Genomic DNA, 23,342 nt, shown 5'->3' with positions numbered 1-23,342 from the left:
ACAGGAGGCCGACCCGCTTCCCGGGAGCCATCCCCGCTGTCCCGGATGGTACCCACGGAGCGCGCGCGTCAACGGGTGCCACCAACTGCAGCCCAGTGCGCAAGCCTCGAGGCGAGCGAATCCCGCGAACCGGGACCGTTGTCCTCGCCTCTTGCCCTCGCCTGTTGCTCTCCGCTGCATTTCCCTCCAGCCAGCCCTTTGAGCGCGGGTTCTCTGTCCCCCTGGCCATTGGCCCTTCAGAGCCTTGGAGAAGGGTTCGCTGGCCACCGAGGGCTCTGGAACTAGGGCACCTCGCTGACTTTTCTGCTGAGTCCAGGGATTCCTCGCACACAGGCGGCTCCTCCCCAAAGCTTCTGCAGCCAGCGGGTGCCATCCAGTGTTTCCCCCCCCCATTGGGCCTGGGTCACCCCTGTCCTGCCCCTCACTTGGCATGCTTGCAGGCTCCTGGGTCTGCACCCTTCCTCCCCTGTTGCCTGGCAGAGCTGGGAAAGGTCTCATCTCTGATCCTTTGTCAGGACAGGCTGGGACCACCCCCTGGACGATCTGAAAGGGCGGTGGGAGCCCACAGTGAGAAGCTAAGGGTGGCGGCCACTCTGGGACTTTGTATCTGAATCCAAGATTCAGCCCAGCTTAAATATGTGTGTTTGGTGGTCTCAGGAGGACAGGGAGGGGATGGCATTAGGCCTAAGTTCAGAGGGGTGCTTCTAGGCCTCAGGCAGGCAGGAAAAGGGCAGTAGAGTCTACCCTTCATGCTAAAACTGGTTTTAGGAGGAAGACTCAGGGAGCTGAGCATTGCTTGTCTCTGAGCCCTTCCGGGAAGTTTTGCTCACCACCAGGCTCTCAGACTGTAATTTGTCTTCAAGGCTTTAAATCTTTTCTGCTTTATGATTTTGGATGAGATCAATTGTCGGGCTTTCAAATAACCCATTTGAGGATTCTGCCACCCGTACTAGGGGGAGAGGACCTTGGAGGGCTTGTGGGAAAGGAGGTATTTGTTCAGACGGCTCTCATCATGCCACACGGCCTTGATGTGGTTGGCTTGGTCCACCGTCATGGTTTCGTGGCAGGCCCTGGTCAGCCTGTAAACCTCTGACACTGACCCCCCAATCAGACCCCTATGGAATAAAAGTCCCCTCATCTTCAGGAATATGGGCACGTGACTGAGGCTGGCATTCATAGGGGAAGTCGGTCTGATTGAGCCCAAGGTAGGCGAGATGGAGAGTCCCGAACAGGGAGGCGAGGATCTCCACGCCCATGTGGTTGCTGAAGCTCTCGTCCACATCCGTACACACGAAGTAAGCCACCTCCCGCTGGAAGCGCTGCTGGGAGAAATTGCTGATGGTCTCTGAGCCATGCGTGGAGACACCCTCCAACAGGCAAAGCTCGGGGCCTTGAGGATGATGATCTGCTTCCCTTTCTGTTGGCTGAGATGAGGAACATACTCTGGCTTGTCAGTGAAGATACAGTAGTTCACCCTGTGTCCCACCAAGTACCTCTTGGCGGACTGCAAGAACTGCTTCTGGAAGATCGTGTAGGGCCTCACAGAAAATACAGTCGATCTGAGGGTCGTGGTTCAGAGCTGGAACTGCTCATTCACGATGTCCATGTTGAAAGTTCCCTCCCAGATGATGGGAGCTGTTAGGTCCCCCGATAATGGGTCCGTGATCAAAGGAGTGAGACTGATACAAAGCAAAGGTCAAGCAAAGCTTTATTTCGGGCCAAGCATCGAGAATCAAACTGACCAGTCAGGGCTGTCTCTTACAAAGAGGCGACCTCTCCCTGTCTTACAGACTAACTTTTGTAGAGCAAAGGCCATGTGGTTGAGCCTGGCCACACACAGGTGGCCAATGAGATTGCACCACACAAAAAAAACTGCACAGTCATGCTAGGTCACACATGGGTGGCCAATTGAATTTCAATTTACCCTAGTAGATATTTGAACTAACCTATCACCTTGGTCAGAATAGGCGCCCAAAAGGCAGGGCCCACTCCTCTTGGTAGCTAGGGAGACAGTATGGGCGCCCCACTGATTGGATGTCTCCACCTGGCCTGACCTGCCCTTGTATCTGGGCTTTTCTACCTGGGACTGGTTTCCCGGACTTGCTTTTAAGTAAGTTCCTCTGGGAGGGGCAGGGTCAATCTAAGTTTACTGCATAAACAACAAAATGGCTCCCTCTTGGCTAAGTGGGCCCTTACAGGAGCCAGCCAGGGGGTCATGATGAGGATATCTTTCCTAGAGGGTGTTAGAACATCTGGTTGGGGATATACCATCCTTGATAATTTTACACTTTCCAGGCCATAGATTTTGCTAATAACCTTGCTTGTCCCAGCTGAGATGCTTCCTAGCATCTGGTTTCTGGGATTCAGGTAGCAATAGCAAAAGGCCAAGGCAAGAACTATTACAAGAAGAAAATTCACTTGATGAGGCAGGTAGCATTTGGGGTTCTCTAAGAATGTCCTCTCGGGCTGAGCCATGGCTCTACTTCCTACTCTTGGCAGCTGAGATCTCTTAGATGCTGTTAAGCATCTGTAACTGCTCGAGGTTCCACTCACAGCAGCCTCTCCTGGGCGGAGTGAAGGAGAAACCATTGACTATAAGTTACTCGTGCCCCCTGCTTCTCCTGGGGTCCTACCTCTATGCAAGGAGCACCTGAGTGCTATTCAGGGTCACCGAGCTGAGTAAGACTGAGTAAGACTCCCAGACTATCAGGACATTGATCAATTCAGTTCTGATTTGAGGTTGTATCAGAAAAACCTGGTGGCAGGACTCAGTCTGGGCCACCAGAACTTCTGGACCAGCATGTAGGGGAGAAGTCCGTCTCCTGTAATAGGCTCAGGAGACTGGCTCATGGAGGCCACTACGCAGGTCAAGGACAGAGATTATGATGAAAGCAGGGCAGGGCCTGAACTGAAGATTAAGAGGGCTTGTGCTCCAGCCTCCCCTTGATACTCACTGGCTATGAGACCTTTACAAAAACCCCCAATTTCCTGGAAGTCAATAAAGTTGGAAACAATGTCTTCAGGGTCCTATCCAGAGAGGCTGATGTGGGCATCATGCAAAAAGGCTTGATTTGGGGGCGCCTGGGTGGCTCAGTGGGTTAAGGCTCTGCTTTCAGCTCAGGTCATGATCTCAGGGTCCTGAGATTGAGCCCCACATCGGGCTTTCTGCTCAGCAGGGAGCCTGCTTCCCCCCCATCTCTCCAGACTTGCCTCTCTGCCTACTTGTGATCTCTGTCAAATAAATAAATATAATCTTTAAAAAAAAAAAAAAAAGCCTGATTTGGTAACCATGCTCCAAGAGAGAGAGAGCCTACAGATCAAGGATTGCTTACCTTTATTCCTCTAATAATTATATAAAATGCCACTGAGTGTTTACTTCGCAGATACTCATTGTGCATTATATTATTGAGCCCTGCAAACAAGGCTGGGGGAATGGATGCTGTGTTGTCCTCATGGTCTAAATGGGGAAATCTGCTCAGAGAGATGGGTGACTGGTCCACGACCACATGGCTAGCTGGAAAGTGTAAAAGCCAACAGAGCAGCCAGACTCCAGGATTGAGCCCTTGACCACCCTGTACTCTGGTCCTCTGCCTTGCCTGTCAGTCCTTCGTGGTTTCCTGTTTCTGGGCTCTTTTCCTGGTTGGGTTCCTGTGCTTCTGTCCCTTATGGATACCATGCCAGTTGACCTTAGGCAAGGTCCTCAAAATGAAGAAAGAAACCCGACCCAGTGCCATTTTTGACCTATTGTATTCCCAACATGTATGTCTCCCTCTGCAGTCCTGGGCAGTTCCAAGTACAAGTCTCTTGGAAAATGAGACCCGTGGCACAGACTTCGGGCCCACTGTGGGACTAACAGTTGGTAGAAAAGAGTCCTGTGGTGTGCGGGGAGGCCCTGCCATGTGCCCCCTGAAGCTGGTTGGTGTTCTTGTGCTGCTGCCTCTGTCACCTTGTTTCTCCCCTCCCACAGGAGCAGGTGGCTGGAGACATGGTTTTTCCAGGCTTTCTGAAACCTCCTCAGGCTGATTCTGAGCATGTTAGGAGGAGGGAATGAGTGAGTTTTGATGACTGTGTCTTAAGAGGCTGACACCTTGTCTTTGGGGCCCAGACTCTGACATTTGTCTAGCTGGGTAGAGGAGTGGTTGTGTCATCTTGATTGTCAGCCCTGCTCAGTAATGCTAACGTAGTGGCAATATATCAGGCCAACTCAATGACGTTACAAATGCCAGAAAATGGAAGCACTGCTTTGAGGAGAAAATGCCCTCCAGAAGATAAGGAGCGTGTGCCTGATGTGCTTGTGGGTCTGGCTGTATGTGGGAATCTGGGGAACCTGGTCTTCCCAAGGCGGTGGTGGAGGGAACCCACGGCACTGCTCTCCATGGCATGTCCCTGAGAGTCTTGGAGGTTAAAGAAGCTTGCAGAATGAAGAGGTAGAGGGATGGGACAGACACCAGCGGTGTCAGAAAAGACAGGAAGAGGCACTCAGCATGGCCTCTGACCACTTGGGAAGGTCCTGACTGCTCAGATCTGCCAGACCACTAGCCTGAGACCCTCCAGCTTCCATGAGTCACCAGGACACCAGTATGTTATGCTGACCCTTGGCCTTCCTCACTCCAGCCTCAACAGATCCTCTTCAGACTCTTATTCCTGGCCAGTTCCATTGTCCAGACTTTATCCTAACATCCCCAACCCTTTGCCCATGCCTCCCTAAAGCCCTCGTTATTCCTCTTTCTGTAGAATCCAGGGGGTTATTCTGTGGCTTACATGCCAGGACACATGCTCCAAAGGGCTCCCTGCTCCCTTTACCTGGGACGTCCCAAGATGAGAACTAGAATGTATCCTCTCTCCACTGTTGTCACAGTGGTTGGGCACAGAGCCCTGCTTCAGCCCTGGGCCTGTGAGTGTAGCAGGAGGAAATGAACTTGGAACTGTTCATTGCTACAGGTTCACGGCAGTCCCCTCCATCTCCTAGGCACATCACAGACTCATCTGGAATACTGGCAAGGCCTTCTCAGCAACTGCATTTTGTCCTGCCTCAGGGCACCATCCCTCCAGATGGGACAAGTGAATCCTTCCTCTTTTTTGCTCTATTGGAGCGAGCGCCATAGGAGCTCTCAGGCATACCTTTGGGTACTCCCGTGCACAAGATTGAGAAGAATCCACCTTTACTTGCTCAGATCCAAGAGCCACACTCCAAATAAGGCGTCAGGCCCCTTTCCAGAGTGCCTCTTCCAGAAGCATCCCAATATTTTGTGTGCTGCTGTCTGTCTCCTACCCTTGAAGGCCTCATCGGGTTTCAGGCCCTTTTCTTTTAAACATTCTTTTTTAAAGATTATTTTAGAGAGAGAGAGAAGAGAGGAGAGAGAGAGGAGAGGGAGAGAGAAACTCAGGCAGACTCCACACTGAGTGTGGAGTCCGATGTGCGGCTCTGTGCAGGCCTCGATCCCACAACCCTGAGATCAAACCAGAGCTGAAACCTAGAGTCAGATGCTTAATGGACTATGCTACGCAGGTGCCTGTCTTTTAAAGATTTTATTTTTAAATAATCTTTATACTCAATGTGGGGCTCGAACTCACAACCCTGAGTTCAAGATTCACATGCTGTACTGACTGAGCAAGCCAGGTGCCCATTTAGGAAACCACCTACTCAAGTCCTTTGTGTTAATGGAGCCATCCTTGCCAGGATCCCTCAAGAAGCCATCTGCCTCATCTAAGTAGTCTTGGCAACCTGCCATGTTCAGCTATCTTGGATGGAAGATTCCAATAAAGCCTTGCAATTCACCAGCAAGTGCTTATTCTTTGGGCTGGAGCCTGGGCTCTCTGGAGGGTGAGGTGGGGGGCTCCTCTGTGGAGCACACCTGTGTCTTCTGATGGGGGCCGGATGTGAATGCCCTCGGGATATTCTTCCTCAGCTGAACTTGGTACAGGGTGTGGAAGATGGGGAAGAAGACACTAACACAGCTAGAGTGTCTGAGCACTTCTGTGGACCAGGACCCACAGGTCACAGGCATTACCTACCGGATTTCAGCCTCCCAACGACCTTGCGAAATGGTTGATGACTATGAGTGTTGAGTGATCCTCATAGTCTTACAAGTAAGGAAACGGAGGCCTCAGAAGCTGCTGGAAAGGCTGGGTTCACAAACTCACTTGTGCCTGTGCCCCTATTCTAGCTCCCTGGGCCTCTGATTTACATCTAAAGAATGGGAGCAACACCTCCATTTCCATGGTCGTGGTGAGTACCCAGTAAAATAATTGGTATAAAGGGGCCCCAGGCAACTTATGGAGGAGAAGAACAAAGGTATGGTTCTTGGTTACAGTACAAGGGCTGAGCCTGGCCAGGACCAAGAAATTGCCTCTTGTACCTCAATTTATTCTCATCCCAACTGTGCAATGGTGGGCCGAGCTGCTGCCACCTACTGTCGCTACAAGGTGGGTCTTACTTACATACAGAGCTGGGTTTCTGGGTTCTGGGGCTTTAGAACTCCTCCTGTGCCTCTGCTCCATAGCCATGATTCTGGAACTCTTTTATGCCTAACCCACACACTCTCTTACAGTTCAGGAACAGCCCACTGAGAGTTACCTGAGAAAAGACCCTGCGAGGCATTCACCCCAGGGACCCTCTCAGTGTTTCTGCGATCCTTATGGCAAGGAGTCTACGGAATGTTTCCTGAGCTGGACACGTTGACAGTCACTCATCTCCTTGTCATGTGAGCTTGGTAGGTGACAAGGGAAGGCTACTTTGCTCAGGATAAGATAGGACTCTGGGGCTGCCCTCACCCTTCAACCCCACTCTACGTCATGGGTAGAGACTGCTTCTAAAATGGGGCACGAGTCCCTGCCTCTGTGGAAGGAGGGGGACACAGGGAGGTTGTGGGCAGAGAATCTGCACTCCAAGTGCATGGGAACTGGAGATGTGCCAGTACTCTCCCCTCTCCAGGGCTACTGAAAACCTACTAGCCACCCAGATGAAATGGATGGGCACAAGGTCTTGGATAAGTACTCTGACCTACAGATGAGTTTATGGATAGGATGGGTGCCCATCCAAAGCTGAGGAAGAGATGAGACAGTTAGTTTGTCCTCACAACATACGTAATATACTTGCTGTCGCTCGACTTCCACAGAGCTCTCTGAGGACTGCTGGGCACCAGTGGAAACTCTGTGTCGTCCATGTACTCTCTTCCCTCTCACTTCCTGCCTCCAAACTATACAATCTTTATCTAATCTATTGTTGGGGGAAATATCATGATAGGATACCCTACAGCTTTGATATCCAAATTTAGGATTTGGAGGTAAAAGCCAGATTTATCTTTTCATATTTAACTCTGACCTATCATTTCCTCTATAATCATGGGATCCCCTACCCTATTTTCATGTAGGCTTACCTGAGTCAAGTGGACAGTCTCCCCCACCACGTCCCAGCAGACATACTGCCTCCTCAAACACTTGTATCTATCTTTACCATTTGGTAGCTTTCTCTACCACATGGAAGGTTGGTGGGTCATGGTCAAGCTCGTTCGGAAAGCAGGGAGGGTAGTTAATATACACAGAGAAACCTTTAAAAAATATACAAACTCCTTGATCTCTAGTGGGTTGGTTCTGAGGTAAGTTCCATACTGTTTCTGAGAGGGGTCCTACTAGCTTCAGGACCTAGTTGCTCATTGCCATGGCTTTTCTCCCTCCCAGGTTCTCACTTGTTCACCCTGAAATCACATCCCAAATGAACATTCTGTTTTGACAACTTTGTCTCAGAGTCTGCTTTAGCAAGAACGCAACTTATATAGTGAACCAGGTACACTTGCCTAAGCCGGAAGGAAAGACTACCAAACAGAAGGCCAGAGAAGAGAGGAAGGTCAAGGGTAGGGACAGGGCAAGGTTGTTGATCCTTCAGAGGGAACCTTGGTTGGGTAGAGAGGGTTTCTAGGGACATCTAGGTTTACCTAGAGGTACTTCTAGGTCTCTAGGTTTATCGAGGGACCATGCTTTGTAGATTCCCAAACTGTCCTGCAAATATGTTCTTATGGCACCCTTCTAACCTCAGCCTATGGGAATCCTTGGGATTCCAGACAGAAGGATGCATTAGCCACTTGCTCAGGCCTGGGATCCAAGCAGAAAGAGAAATATGGAGCAAACTCTGGGTGCCCCCCATTACAGCGGCAACAGGATTGAGATATGCCCCCCACAAAAGAAGAATCCTAGATCCAGAACCAGCTATATACAGTACTCACGCCAATTCTTGTGAGGAAAATTGGCGATTGCAAATGTAGCTCGTGGAGTTGCTGTTTTCTTAGCTAGAAGATTCCCTTCGATGTCTTTTTCTTCAAAGTATTAAAGAAGGATAAACTTATTCAACAGAATTCTTCTCGAGGTCACTTGAGGGGTGTCCAGAAATCCCCCATCCTTACTCAGAACACTTCCCCAATCACTCCCTGATGCACAAGAAAGCAAACCTTTATGCTCTCACTTTGGGTCTTACCCATCAGTTTTCCGTGATTGTGCCAACATTCAGGTATGGGAGACACTTGAGGTTTCTCAGTCATTTTATTGTAGTAAAATAGTTGCAACATACAATTTGCTGTGTGCTGAGAAAGCTCTGTCTTCTGCCCTTGAGAGGAGTGATTTTATGAAGAGGAGGTCCTGCCGGCCAGTGTCCCTCGTTCACTCTGAGACATGGCTCGTCTGCTTACGTCCTGCTGCTGCATCTCAGTCACTTTTCTTCCTGGGCGGCTGTCTGTCCTGACTCTCTGCCCCTTGTGAGCTTAATGCTTGCTCTCTGTGACACTGGAGGGACCCAGGCAGGCCAGCTCTGAGGCGGCGTGTCTGCAGGGGGAGCTCGTGAGCCGGGCCGAGGTGTCAGCAAAACTTGGGCTGGGTGGCGAATCCTCTGCTGGGTTCCCTGAAGCCCTGCGACGGGTGGAGGGGTCATGAGGCAGGGTGTGGGACGCTGTCAGCACTGTCAGCTCTGACCAGCCAGCCGCGTGTTCACGGGCCACTCGCCCACCTCTCAGAGGCTGTTTCTCCTGCATCTGTATGAGGTGGAGGACATCGCATCCATCCCCAAACTTATTGTAAGGATTGAATAAGACGGTGCACACTTAAGCAGCCTAATCCTAACAACAGTGTAAGGCCAGTAGCATAAAAAGCAAATGCTATGGATTTTAAGTAATTATTAAGAGAAAAAAGGATAAACATTTCCAGCCTGTAGATCTTCTGTCCCCTTCACCGCGTCTTCCAGATCAGGCCTCTGGAGGATGGCCCATGTTAGCTGCATGGATATGATCTTGAAGACAGTCTGATCTTGACTTTGTGGATTTTTTTTTCAGGAAACTCGGTGCTTAACTCACAGCAGTTAAGGGCCAAGGGAAGGCCAGAGCATTTGTCCTGACCCTCTGGGCAGGATCTGGGGGCTACAGCCCTGCCCTGATTTCATCATAATCTCTGGCCTTGACCTTCTCAGTGGTCTCTCTTGAGCAAGCCGCCTGAATCTGTTTCAGGAGCTCGAGCTCTGATTTGTCTCCTGTACACTGGTCCTTAAGTTCAGCTATCTGTTGACTAAGACCTGACACCTGGTTTCTTGACGGCACCTCAAACGAAACCTGAATTTATCAAGGTCTCCTTGGATCCTGTCTTTGTCCACAGGGCATCCACGATGTCCCCATGCCCAGGTGCCCACTTGTGCAGGCCCAGGCCTCAGGATAGCCTGGGCTGCTGGACTAGTAAGCAGAATGTGTGAGTGTGGATGTTTTAGGGTCGGGCGATCAGCTTCACCTCGCTTCAGGGAGACCACTGAGGGGGGGAAGTCGGGAGAGACAAGTACCCTCGTATCTTGGGGGAGACAAAAAGTGCATCCTCAGTCACACAGTCATGGCCCAGCGACTCCAGATCCTCACTGTGACACGGAAACGCTGCTCGCTTCATCAAGTGGCCTCGCTTCTTCTCCTAACGCCCATCATGACCTTCTCTGGCGATCAGGGTTACCTGAACCCAAGAAGCCGGAAGCTGGAAAGCATCAGGGTAAGGTCAGCATGCCTGTGAGAGAACGCAACGGCCTGCAAAGTGTAAAATTATCAAGGATGGTGTATCCTCAACCAGATGGTCTAACACCCTCTAGGAAAGATGTCCTCGTCATGACCCCTTGGATGGCTCCCATCATCTGGGAGGGGACTGTCAACACGGACATCGTGAATGAGCAGTTCCAGCTCTGAACCACGACCCTCAGATCGACTGTATTTTCTGTGAGGTCCTACACGATCTTCCTAAAGCAGTTCTTGCAGTCCGTCAAGAGGTACTTGGTGGGACACAGGGTGAACTACTGTATCTTCACTGACAAGCCAGAGTATGTTCCTCATCTCAGCCAACAGAAAGGGAAGCAGATCATCATCCGATGCTTTGCCTGTTGGAGGGTGTCTCCACGCACGGCTCAGAGACCATCAGCAATTTCTCCCAGCAGCGCTTCCAGCGGGAGGTGGCTTACTTCGTGTGTACGGATGTGGACGAGAGCTTCAGCAACCACATGGGCGTGGAGATCCTCGCCTCCCTGTTCGGGACTCTCCATCTCGCCTACCTTGGGCTCAATCAGACCGACTTCCCCTATGAATGCCAGCCTCAGTCACGTGCCCATATTCCTGAAGATGAGGGGACTTTTATTCCATAGGGGTCTGATTGGGGGGTCAGTGTCAGAGGTTTACAGGCTGACCAGGGCCTGCCACGAAACCATGACGGTGGACCAAGCCAACCACATCAAGGCCGTGTGGCATGATGAGAGCCGTCTGAACAAATACCTCCTTTCCCACAAGCCCTCCAAGGTCCTCTCCCCCTAGTACGGGTGGCAGAATCCTCAAATGGGTTATTTGAAAGCCCGACAATTGATCTCATCCAAAATCATAAAGCAGAAAAGATTTAAAGCCTTGAAGACAAATTACAGTCTGAGAGCCTGGTGAGCAAAACTTCCCGGAAGGGCTCAGAGACAAGCAATGCTCAGCTCCCTGAGTCTTCCTCCTAAAACCAGTTTTAGCATGAAGGATAGACTCTACTGCCCTTTTCCTGCCTGCCTGAGGCCTAGAAGCACCCCTCTGAACTTAGGCCTAATGCCATCCCCTCCCTGTCCTCCTGAGACCACCAAACACACATATTTAAGCTGGGCTGAATCTTGGATTCAGATACAAAGTCCCAGAGTGGCCGCCACCCTTAGCTTCTCACTGTGGGCTCCCACCGCCCTTTCAGATCGTCCAGGGGGTGGTCCCAGCCTGTCCTGACAAAGGATCAGAGATGAGACCTTTCCCAGCTCTGCCAGGCAACAGGGGAGGAAGGGTGCAGACCCAGGAGCCTGCAAGCATGCCAAGTGAGGGGCAGGACAGGGGTGACCCAGGCCCAATGGGGGGGGGGACACTGGATGGCACCCGCTGGCTGCAGAAGCTTTGGGGAGGAGCCGCCTGTGTGCGAGGAATCCCTGGACTCAGCAGAAAAGTCAGCGAGGTGCCCTAGTTCCAGAGCCCTTGGTGGCCAGCGAACCCTTCTCCAAGGCTCTGAAGGGCCACCGGCCAGGGGGACAGAGAACCCGCGCTCAACGGGCTGGCTGGAGGGAAATGAAGCGGAGGGCAAGAGGCGAGGGCAAGAGGCGAGGACAACGGTCCCGGTTCGCGGGATTCGCTCGCCTCGAGGCTTGCGCACTGGGCTGCAGTTGGTGGCACCCGTTGACGCGCGCGCTCCGTGGGTACCATCCGGGACAGCGGGGATGGCTCCCGGGAAGCGGGTCGGCCTCCTGTGCGTCTGGCTCCGGACAGCCGCCTGGCGTCTGGGGCCTGGGTCTTCCGTTCTCTCCCTCGGGTCGCCGCGGGCAGTACCGGTCGTCCGGAGTACCGGGGCCGCGACCGTCTGAGCGAGGAGCTGACTCAGCGGCAGTGCTAGATACAGCCTGATGCCGGGGAAGGTGGGGGGCGCAGGCCAGGGAACTGGGGGACCCAGGGCTCCAGGGAGGCGGCGGCAGGGGCAGTGTCCGGGATACGGGGGCTGGGGGCGGTGCGGTGAGGGACCCGGGATAGAGCAGCAGCGGCCGCGAGGGCCGCCAACCGCGTCCTTCCAACCGCCACGGACCGAAGCCGTTATGCCAGGCCCCCGCCGCCGCCCGCGGGGAGCGCAGGGCGCCGGGCCCCGACCTCTGGCAGTCTCTCTGGGGCCGCCCCCTCAGCTGCCACCCTGGGAAGGCCCGAGCCGTTAGTAGGAGAGGAGCCCCTGGGCGGGCTTCCCAGGCGGCGCCCCACATCACCCTTTCCTGGAGGTCAGAACCTCTTCTCTTTGCTTTACAGGTTTGGCCAAACCATATGGGAGGCCTAGAACTTTCCTCAGCTCACACAGGCAGTAGTGGCCCTGCCAGGGCTTGACCCAAGCTGTCTGATTCTACAGATCAGCCTGGACCCACCAGACCCTGGTGACTCCCCATCACTTACACACCAGGTGGTCCTTTTTTTTTTTTTTTTTTTTTCTTAAGACTGTAAGGTACTTAGCTAGGGGCACAACTCCTCTAAGTGGGCCTTGACAAACGGGGCCGTAGGCTATAAGGGACCACAGGTGTCAGCACATCTCCATGGCAGAGCTCTCTTGTGATTGCCTCTTGCAGCAAACCACAGGGCTGGCTGGGAGCTGTCTTCCTCCAGGGCGGGGATGGGGGAGGCCCATCAGGTGGGCACAGGATCCCCTGCTCTGAAAACTCTTATACCCCAAGGGCACCAACTTTTCGCAGAATAACCCCATAGATGAGGTTTCAGAGTCCTGGTCAAAATGGACAATTGGCCAGTATTAACTTCTCTAGGCCACAAACACGGTATGCATCTCCATATATGAGGTCTTTCTAAATTTCTCTATGCAATATTTTCCACTAGCAGCCAACACTGAGGCCTCTGGGTCAGATTCAACCCACAGCCTGTTTTTGTAAGGTGAGAGAGCAAAGAACCATGCAACAATGGAAAGTACTTGTAGCATACACACATGCACGTGCACAAATATGTGACTGAGGTTTGTGAGCCACAAAGCCTATAATACCTATTTTCTGGACTTTTAAGAGCATGTTTGCAACCACCCTCTTATAGTTTTGTGGCTGTAGATCTTCCACAGCTTTTGCTAATTTATTCCTATGAACTGTGTGGGCTTTGTGAAGTTTATTTTTCAGTAGTACATTGGTACTTTACAGAACATGCTATGATCACATAGCTATCGCATTCTGGAATCTTCTTTGTAGGTTCCTTAAGATTTTCTACATATGCAGTAATGTTTCCTCTGAATCGTGATTCTATGACTAAAGCTAATTGACTTCCCTTTTCATCTGCATGCCTTGAATTTCTCATTCTTTTCCCTCTGCAGAGAGTAACAGCAGTCAGCATAGCACCGCCAGGCATTTCTTGTCTTGGGAAGACTTGGCAGCCGACTACACAGCTGTCTGTGAATGATCTCCCAGGTCCAAGGACAGGAGACAGGATCTAGCCTGGCTTAAGAGCTTTACCCAAGGGCACCCACATCCCATATAATAATTCCACGGCCCATCGTTCAGGGTCCGGACTGAAATGGACAACATAGCAGTGTGACCTTTTCCCGGGCACAAGTAGGATATATGGATCTGTACATATATTGTACGTGTGCATTACACGCGTGTTGGTGTTTGGTAGCACACAGACAAAGCAGTTGCCTTTTGTATGTCGACCTGACACAGGAAACTGGCGCACTTCATTTCCTCCTTCTTGGAGCTTCTTCGTAAACATGTAGATTGGATTTCTACATGCACAATCACATTCTCTATGAGAAAGCCACTTTTGCTTCTTTTTAAACATGTAGGTCTTTGAGTAGTTCTCTTTACCTTCGACATTAGCTCCAAAATCCAGGAACATATTGAGTGGAGACAAGTGGAGACAAAGCTCATCCTTTCCCAGTTTCTGATCAGAGGGTAAACACATTCATTGTGCCTTTAATTGGAGTTTTTGGGTAGATGGGCTTTATCACACAAGTGAAACCCTCCCATTCCTACCTTGCTGAGCCTTTTCCTCTGAAAGGGGAGTCAATTTTGTCAATTGCTTTCCCCACAACCATTGAGAGGATCCTATGACTTTCCCCCCTTGGTCTCTTAATCTGATGATCATACTAATGCATTATTAATCACTCAAAGCAACCTTACATTCTTGAGAAAAAGCCCACTTAATCATGCTAGATCATGCTTGTATATTTGGGAAGATTTGACTTCTGAGAAGGTTATCAAAGATTTCCAGGGCCATCAGAGGCATTCTCCTGTCCTTTTGTTTCTGGTGAGTTTGGGGCTGAGGGTAACTAACACTGGGTTCCTAGAGTGGGTTAGCAAGAGTTGCCTCCTTGTCTGTTTTCTGAAAGAATTTGGGTAGTACTGGTAAATAATGTCATTAGAGGTTTTCTAGAGTTCATCAGGGAAAAACACAAAACATTGGGAGGCAGAAATGTCATCCTTGCAAGGTAACATCCTTGTTACCATTTTCCTGTCTTCCTGTTGGGTTGTCTTAACTCCTCCAATGTTCATAAAATTTGAATTCATTTTTTATTTCTCCTTCAGTCACAGTAGGGGTTTGTGAGTTTCATCAATCTTTTAAAAATTCCTCTCTCGGGTGCCTGGGTGGCTAGGTGAGTTAAAGCCTCTGCCTTTAACTCAGGTCATGATCTCAGGGTCCTGGGACCGAGCCCCACATCAGGCTCTCTGCTCAGCAGGGAGCCTGCTTCCCTACTCTCTCTGCCTGCCTCTCTGCCTACTTGTCATCTCTGTCTGTCAAATAAATAAATAAAATCTTTAAAGAAAATTCCTCTCTCAGCTTAGTTTTCAGTGCAGTGTAATTTCAGTTTCCTATTTTGGATCTTATTTAAACCAATGGCTCTTGTCTAAGGATGGAAACTTGAACGACTATTTTTAATTCTTTCTTATTTTTTCATATAAACACACGAAACTACAAAGTTTCCTGACACACTTTGCCTTAGCTGTTTCTCACAAAGTTTTACCTTCTCGTTTTAATTATCATTTACTTTATTGTCCCATTTTTTTCTTATTCCCCTTTGACTCACTGGTTCCTTTTTGCTTTATGTCTGGGTATTTGAGGAGGCTCTACTCATCTTATTATTGATGCTACTTTAATTGTGGTCAGAGAGAATATTCTTCGTGCTGGGCACTGGGTCGTGACTGCTCCTCCTTCCCTGCCTTTTCACGTGATATTTCCCTGACCTGAAAGTAGTCCTTCTCTACCAGGCCACTTGGTTCTTCTCGAATGTAAAGTTCCATCCGTCCCACCCTTGGTTTTACGTCCTTCCCACCAGCTTCGAAATCCCCACCAGTCTCCCCTCCTCAGTAATATTTGGTTTATTCGTCAGACTCTCTCGATATCGTAAATTCCTGTGCAGCAAGAGACGCCTTTAAACGTTGCGTCACGAGGGTGTGCCGCAATGTCAAGCCTAGGGTCAGCCCCAAATAAATGTTTGATGAAAGAACAGGTAAGAAGCTGAGGGAAAGGCTGGCCTTTTTGCTGTCCCCCAGCTTAAGGTGGTTTTATGGGCTGCAAAATGAGTTAGAAAAGATTCTGTTTTTAGCAGTAAAGTCTAGTGGAGACACGGCCTGACTCCAAGGCCAGCCAAGCTTGAATGACGTTCTAACTCTTGCATTTGACAATATCAGAGGGTTCGATGGGAGGAAGACTTGCTTTTCAAAATAGAACCTACCCAGCTGTTGACTGCATTAATGTACAATCACCATATTAAGAGACTGGGGGAGAAAGCCATAGGATCCTCTCTTGGTTGCGGGAAAAGCAATTGACAAAATTGACTCCCCTTTCAGAGGAAAATGCTCAGTCAGATGCTTTAAGGCAGCATGAGAACAGTATCTATATATTGATCCTTGACTGAAATTTTTCAAAAATTATAAAAGAGACTTGAGTTTTTCCTTTTCCCTACCAAGCCAGTTCTCCCTGGGTGGCGTGTGAATGTGTGTGGATGCTTGGCCTAGTGCAAATGAACGAGGACACTAAGCTACTTTCCACAGACTACAGTGGTAGAGCGTGCTTGGCTTACAAGTTGGTGTGGCCTCCACGGAAGCCGGGCATCCCGGGAGAAACTCAGAAGGAAGAGGCGAGGGAGAGCCATGCCCTGTGTCAGCCCCCGCACCTTGATTCCCTCTGGGCTGCTGCCCCTGACACAGCAGACTGCAGAAGTCAGCTCCTGCTGCCTTAGCGGTACTGCCTCTGCAGCCTACATCCTGGGCCACGGAAGCTTTGCACAGTGACATTGGGCTCAACACATTGCCACTTGTACAGGTCAATTCTGCTTCCCTCATCGAGCTGAAGAAGCCAAACACATGAGCAGAGGCTCGATTAACAAGAACAACGTATGTCCGTGTATGTTCTGTCTGGGAACGGAAGGTCAGGGCGCACTGAAACCAACTGGGGGGAGGCCTGGGGCAGCCGCAGGCAGCAGTGGGTGTCCTGCAGGTTTTAAGACTAGAGGAAAACCAGCCTAGAGCTCGAGCCTTCCAGGCCAAGAATGGAAAGCAGAGTGTTTGTTGCACGCTTGGTATTTACGGTTCTCTCCCTTCTCTCTACAGTGCACCTTTCCAAGCCAGTGTGTCCTCCGACCAGTGCCATCGGACCCCACAGGCACGGAAACATGCACAAACACCCAGAGCTGTCGGGCCTCTGGCTGGCTCTAGGAAAACAGAAAACAGCTTAAGTTTCTTTGATGGAACTAGATGCACCGGAGCCTGTGTCCAGGAGAGAAAACCCGGGAGTGAGGGCCTGTGGCTGCCGCCATGTGCAGAGTAGTCTTTTGATTCCTAGTTGCTGAGATCCTGGTTCTTGCAGGAGAAGATGACCCGCGGGTTGGTGGTCCCACTCTTGTGTCCACAAGGAGTCCTCGGACAGATGACAAGGCTGCCGCAAGGCAAGGCTGCTCCTTGCTGGACCCGCTGAAGAGGCAGCTGTGATCTGGTCTACGGGAGGCGAATGAGGCCCCAAGCTCAGGTATTTTCTCAGTCGTGTGCGTTCCTACAAAGTCAAGGGGGACATCCCGGCCGGGAAGGTTCCAGTGGTCTGAATGAAGGCCACACCCCAGGTGTCTTCCTAAAAGTGACGTTGTCCCATCTGACTGTAGCCACGTGCTCTGGCCATGAGCCTCCCCAGCTGCTGCGATGCTGGTGGAACAGGGAGTGTGCCCAACCACAGCTCCCGTGCTGTCGCCTCCCACGGCGCTCCCCATCCCCTGTCTGCATGGACGCCAGGTGCCCAGAATGTGTTAGGGACAGTCTTTTCTCCAGCCACACCCGTGGTGCCGGCCCCTCTGACGGCAACAGAGGTGCCCTGGCCAGGTGGCCCAGAAGCAACTGGCAGAAGCACGAACAACAGCATCCTCAGGCCCAGCTTTCTTCTCTTTGGTGGTAGCTTTTCTACCCGGAATAGTTTGGCTCTGGCCAGACAGGTCCCCAGCAGACAGAGAAAGGGAACGCAGCTTCTCCACGCCAGTTCTCGTCCTGGACCCTCTCACTGGAACTCTCCCTGTGCCCTGGACGAGTGGAGCGCGGGGGCCGGACTGCACGTGGGAGGAGATGGAGCTCCGAGCACAGGTGTGGTGTGGCCGCTCTCACTGTGGCTGAGGGCTTTGGCCGATGGCTTGCAGGTGCCGGGACGGGAGGACCAGCCCAAGTGTCTTCTGTCATGTCTGTTGTCAGCGATGGTATCTCTGCTGGAGGGACCAGTGTGCTTGGCCTGGGGATTCTGGCTGGTGTGACTTTGGGCAGGAAGGACTGTGTCTCCCAGGGGAGGTTCTCTGTCTCCAGGTGAGATGGAGGCTCTGCAGGCTGGCAGGACTCGGGGGTTCAGGTCTCAGACTCCCCTGGCATGAGCTTAGGTCCGGAGTGTCCCCTTCGGCCCTGCACTAAGGCAGAGTGCTTCAGTCCTGGAGCTGGGGCCTGGGGGGACACCCTGGCCCTAGAATAGTCTTTAGCCAAAGGACCCGCAGATGCCTTGAAAGGAAATAATCTGGAGTCACGTTAGCAAAGCTGAGCCTTGCCGAGTGCCGGGCATCCCAATGATGGCCGCACATCAGCAGATGAGGCTGGCTGCCAAGATGCCAAAGGTGGGACACAGAGGTTCAGACTGCCGCTTGTGTTTCGAGGCCAGGTTTCCCAAGGGGTGAGAGGTAGCAAAGCAGCCGGGTGCAAGGGTTCATCCGGAGGAGCCTGGGAAGGGGCCTGGCAGCCATATCAATTTCATCAGAGTCAAAGGCAGGCCTGGATGTTCAGTTGGCTGTTGTTCTGCCAGTTGGAGAGTCGGCTACTGCAACAACAGGGACCAGCTAGTAAAGTAGGGGGCACTGGGGAGGGTGACTCTGCTCCTGCCCATCAGGACCCCACATGTGATGGAAGTGTGGCTCCCGGGCTCAGGCAGAGGTTCAGAGTTGGGGTCGGGCTCCTGATTATACGGCAGGTGGACTGGTGGAGACTGGACAGGTTCCACCCTGGCGGGTCCCGGTTAATGAGGAGGTAACAACAGTGTATCCTTAGGGAAAGCAGAAGGCAAAAGCCTGGGAATGGGGAGCTGAGCCCACGTGGTGACACCCAGGTCCAGAACACGCGGGGAGGTCACCTGTACGGAGGTGCTGACTGCCCCAGGGGAAGAGATGGGGAAGCAGGGATGGTTGGGTCAGTGAAAAGTGAGCACTGGTGGAAGTGGAGGAGGGACACGGGTCTGGATGAACGGGTGAATGGCCCCGGGCTTGGGGAAAGGAGCAGGTCAGGAAGGGAAGCTTGCTTTACGTTGCCCATGAAGAGCTGTGTTTGCCCTCTGATCCCAGGAACCCGGTATGTTTTTGGATGTGCCCCGACTGCCTACTCCTCCACGGAAAACTGCGCTGTGGAGCCCGATGCTTGTGACTCATCGCTGGAATGTGTGACAGGAAAGGACTGTCCAGTAAAGAGGCGGAAGCAAGGGCACCAGAGGGCAAAGGGTGGGGCTCTTGGCCCTTCTCCAGTCCCTATGGGATTTCTGCCCCTGGTTGTAGGGCTTGGGGACTGTCCTTCCTCCTCCTCCCCATCCCACCCACACCCTCTACCACCTCCCCACACTCCCCTGCATGTGGGCACACTCCGGACTGCTGGTGCTTGTTGCCAGCAGCAGGGGGACTGCTGGGGCTCTGGGTCTGAGGTCTCCTCTGCATCTGGCCCTGGGCTGTAGGTGACGCACTCTGTGCCTCTTAGTTCCACTAGCCATTGTTCCTGGGGTCAGAGGAAGCAGAGCCTGCTCAGAGCCAGGCTCTGGAGCACCCCACATCTGGATGGTCTGGGGGCCTGGCTCACTCTAGGTCAGTATGGGAGAAACGCCACGGGAACTGTTGATGTTGGACTCTGTTTCTGACGGGAAAAGGTGCACCCAGAGTCAGGGAATGGCTTCACTGGATGTACAATAAGGGGGATAAGGAGTGCCCCAGCCACACAGGGAGTGATTTTTCCCGGCCCCTTCCTTTCAGGCGGCCGCCACAGGCAACACCCATTTCCCCTCACATCCTACCTTTCCTCCGTGATGGTGGGTCTGGTTTCTGGAACATCTGCTTACAAGGGAAGCTGTCTGTGGTCTGTTCTAGTCCTGGAGCAAGACAAGGACAGCCTTGTTGCAGTCCTGGAAAAGTGTGAGTCTTAAGCATCGCCACGTGGGCTGTAATGCTTTTGCAGTGGGGGCCGTTGGGGTGTCCTAGCCTGCCCAGGTGCTGTACCCCACCACATCCCTCCAGGTAGCTGGCTTCTCTTCACTTCCTTTTACACATCTGACAAGTGACAAACAGCACGAACCCTCGGGGTCTTCAGGAGGTCCCACATGGGAGTGAAGGTGGGTGCTGAAGCTGGTCTGTCTGATTCCAGAGCTCATGCATGCACCCCCGACTGGAGCCCCCTCATCAAGCAGGCATCATGGATGACCATTTCTCCAGTCCCGATGCCCAGTTCCCCAGATCCTGTGAGGATCCCACGCCGCCCACTAGGTCTGAGTTGGCTGCTCTCCTGAGGCCCACACAGGCCAACCTGGGCTCCAGGCTGCTCAGAAGTTGGAAGACAGAGGCAGTAGTCGCCCCGCATCATCCCGTGTCCCATGTGTTGTAGCCTGGGGCCAACCACACAGCTGCTCGTGGGAACTCTTCTCCCAGATGCAAGGGCAGAATCTGCTCAGCTGTCACGGCCTCAGGTCCCAAGGCACAACCTCTCCTGGTCACTTAACCCTGCTCTGCCTTCGGGAGAAGGAAATTCCCTCCAATTCCTACTTTACCAGAGACCTTTTGGAAAGCTATGGTCAACTTCATCAATTACTTCCCCTACAGCTTTGAGAATGCAGATGGCTTTTCTCCTTTAGTCTCTTACTATGGTCAGTCACTGACTGCTTTTACATAGGAAACCAACCTTGTAGTTTCTGCGGCAAGTTTCTGCTTCCACTTGGTCATTCTAGAGGATCTTTTTAAATTTGGTTAGGATTGATTTTCTAGTAATGTTCAAGATTGCCATATCTGTGTTTGTGAGGAATAGTAATCTGTACATTTATTATTATATTTTGGTAAGAAGGTTGTGCTAACCTCATTGAATGGATTTGGAGGATGTACCTCCTTCTCTATTGTCTGAGAGTTTATATGACCCCGGTATCATAACTTCTATGTGTGATGAAATTCACCAGGAGAAATCTTTGAACCTACAATTTTCTTCCTAAAAAGGTGTTTATAGGGACGCCTGAGTGGCTCAGTCGTTAAGCATCTGCCTTTGGCTCAGGTTATGATCTCGGGGTCCTGGGATTGAGTCACACTTTGGTCTCCCTGCTCCACTGGGAAGCCTGCTTCCCCGTCTCCCACTTTCCCTGCTTGTGTTCCCTCTCTCGCTGTCTCCCTCTTGGTCAAAGAAATAAAATCTTTTTTAAAAAAAGGTGTTTATAATCACCTTATCCTTTGAATGTCTTCTAATCTATAGCAATGTTCTCCCTTTTCCCGGATATTGATAATTAAAATTTCACTTTTTATTTCATGATTGATCTTAGTAGACATTTATCAATTATATTAGTCTTTTACAACTCTAACTTTAGCTTTATTAATATTCTGTGCTATTTTCATTTCCATACCAATATTTGTTATCTATTTCTATTTTGTAACAAATGTGCTTTCACTTGTCTTTTTAGGATAGAAAGTTATATCCAAGTTTTTAGATCTTTCTTATTTTTTAAAATAAACACTTAAAGATGCAACATTCCTTTACTCACTGCTCTAACCACATTCTACAAATTTGGTTTCCTCTGGGTTACTTGGGTGGCTCAGTCTGTTAAGCCTTTGCCTTCGGCTCAGGTCATAATCCTGGGGTCCTGGGTTCGAGTGCTGGAGTCAGAGTTGGACTCCCTACTCAGCAGGAAGCCTGCTTCTTCTCTAGCCTGCTGGTTCTTCTGCTTGTGCTCTCTCTGTCAAATAAATAAAATCTTAAATTTTTTTTATTTGCTTTGTTTCAGTTATCATTCAGTTCAAATTATATCTAACTTTTTATTGTTCATTCTTTGATCCACTGGTTATGTGAATGTATGTTTTCCTTTATTTCTAAATATTTTCAGATTTCCTAGATATCTTAGTTATTGGTTTCTGGTTTAATCCCACCATGTTCAGAGAAAAAAACTGTATCTATGTTCAACTTTGGAAATTTGTTGAAACACATTTTGACCCAATAAATACCTAACTCAAGGACATTCCAAGTTTACTTGAAGATTTTTGTTTTTTAATTTATTTTTATTTGACAGAGACATAGGTAGATACAAGTAGGCAAAGCAGCAGGCAGAGAGAGAGGGAGTGGGAGAAGCAGGCTCTCCGCCGAGCAGGGAGCCTGATGTGGGCTTGATCCCAGGACTCCAGGATCATGACCTGAGCCAAAGACAGTTGCCCAACAATCTGAGCCACCCAGGTGCCCCCATCCGGTTCACTTGAAAAATAAACATGTTTGACCCAGTGAATGGCACTACTAGCTATTTACCCAAAGAATATAAACATAGTGATCTGAAGGGGCAAGTGCACCCCAAAGTTTATAGCAGCAATGTCCACAATCGCCAAACTATGGATAGAGCCCCGATGTCCATCGACAGAGGAATGGATAAAGAAGAGGTGGTGTATATACACAATGGAATATTACCCAGCCATTAAGAAGAAAGAAATCTTGCTATTTGCAATGACATGGATGGAACTAGAGGGTATTATCCTAAGCAAAATAAGTCAGAGAAAGACAAAATACCATATGCTTTCACCCCTATGTTGAATTTAGGAAACAAAACATAAAAGGAAGGGAAGGAAAACTAAAGATAAAAACAAAGAGGGAGGCCATAATAGACTTTTAGCTATAAAAACCAAACAGGATTGTTGGAGGGAAAGTTCTTGGGGTGTTGGGGTATGTGGTTGACAGGCATTAAGGGGGGCACCGAAGTAATGAGCCCTGGATGTTGTATGTAACTCATGAATCACTAAATTCTACCCCTGAAGCTAATAATATAGTATGTTAGTAAAATTGAATTGAAATTAAAAAAATAACAGTCTGATATCAGCCACTTTTCCTGAAATATACCTCATTCAGTTAAGACAGAATAAATGTTTCATCCATGCCTTTTATAAAAAGAAAAAGTGTATTCCACTAATGTTGGATCTAGTGTTTTAAGAAATACCATTAAGTCAAGATAAATCTTTTGCACTCTGATTTGCTTCTTGTTTGCTTGTTCTAACAATTAGTGAGAAAGAAGTGTTAACATCCCTAGTTATGACTGAAATTTGTGTATTATCCTTGAGTTTGGTCAATTTTCCCCTTATATATTTCAAAGTTCTGCATTTAAGCACAATAGACATATTTATGTCTTCCCAGTGAAGTTGTTTTTAAGTGTGTAAACTAATGTTATAAAAAAGCTAAAAAAAAACATAAAAAAAAATTCCACTAAGTGGAATTGGATCAGCATAAAGGTCTTCAACCTTATTGTCCTCATATTGAGTGGGAGGAGGAGAGGAGAAGGAAGAGGAGGGGAAAGTCTCACTGGCCTGTGAGGCAGACATGGAAGAGGTGGAAGGGGAGGCAGGAGAGGCAGGCACTCTTGATATAACTTTGTGGAACTACATCATAATTTTTGTGTGACTTTTTTGCTTTCTCATTTCTCTGAAAATGTTTCTATACTGCACCGATCCTTCTTACCATTTGCTTTGGTTTCAGTGTCCACATGATAGAAGAGTCCCTGTCATAAAGGGAGCCAAAAAGCAGTCTTAAATAACGCTTCTGACTGATTCAAGTGTATTATGTAAAAATGTTAAATACTATTTAGGAGGCTCCT

The 23,342-nt window shown here is 50.2% G+C and overlaps 1 long non-coding RNA gene and 2 pseudogenes across 1 annotated transcript; 2 read left to right on the top strand and 1 right to left on the bottom strand.

Moving 5' to 3' along the window:
- Positions 1 to 949: 949 nt before the first annotated feature.
- On the bottom strand, positions 950 to 2,349 carry LOC123391021 (annotated as a pseudogene).
- Positions 2,350 to 10,019: 7,670 nt separating this feature from the next.
- Positions 10,020 to 10,814, top strand: LOC123390957 (annotated as a pseudogene).
- Positions 10,815 to 11,693: 879 nt separating this feature from the next.
- LOC101685039 lies at positions 11,694 to 20,784 on the top strand. The gene is made up of 4 exons (XR_001181641.2): positions 11,694 to 11,923; positions 12,300 to 12,447; positions 16,586 to 17,000; positions 18,829 to 20,784. It is a non-coding gene; the product is annotated as an uncharacterized LOC101685039 (long non-coding RNA).
- Positions 20,785 to 23,342: the final 2,558 nt, after the last annotated feature.

Source organism: Mustela putorius, unplaced genomic scaffold (assembly GCF_011764305.1).
Source record: "Mustela putorius furo isolate JIRA1106 unplaced genomic scaffold, ASM1176430v1.1 tig00000174_pilon_pilon_pilon, whole genome shotgun sequence".
Taxonomy (NCBI): Eukaryota; Metazoa; Chordata; class Mammalia; order Carnivora; family Mustelidae; genus Mustela; species Mustela putorius.
The sequence above is the reverse complement of the archived record's forward strand: the minus strand, read 5'-3'. Positions and strand labels throughout refer to the sequence as shown.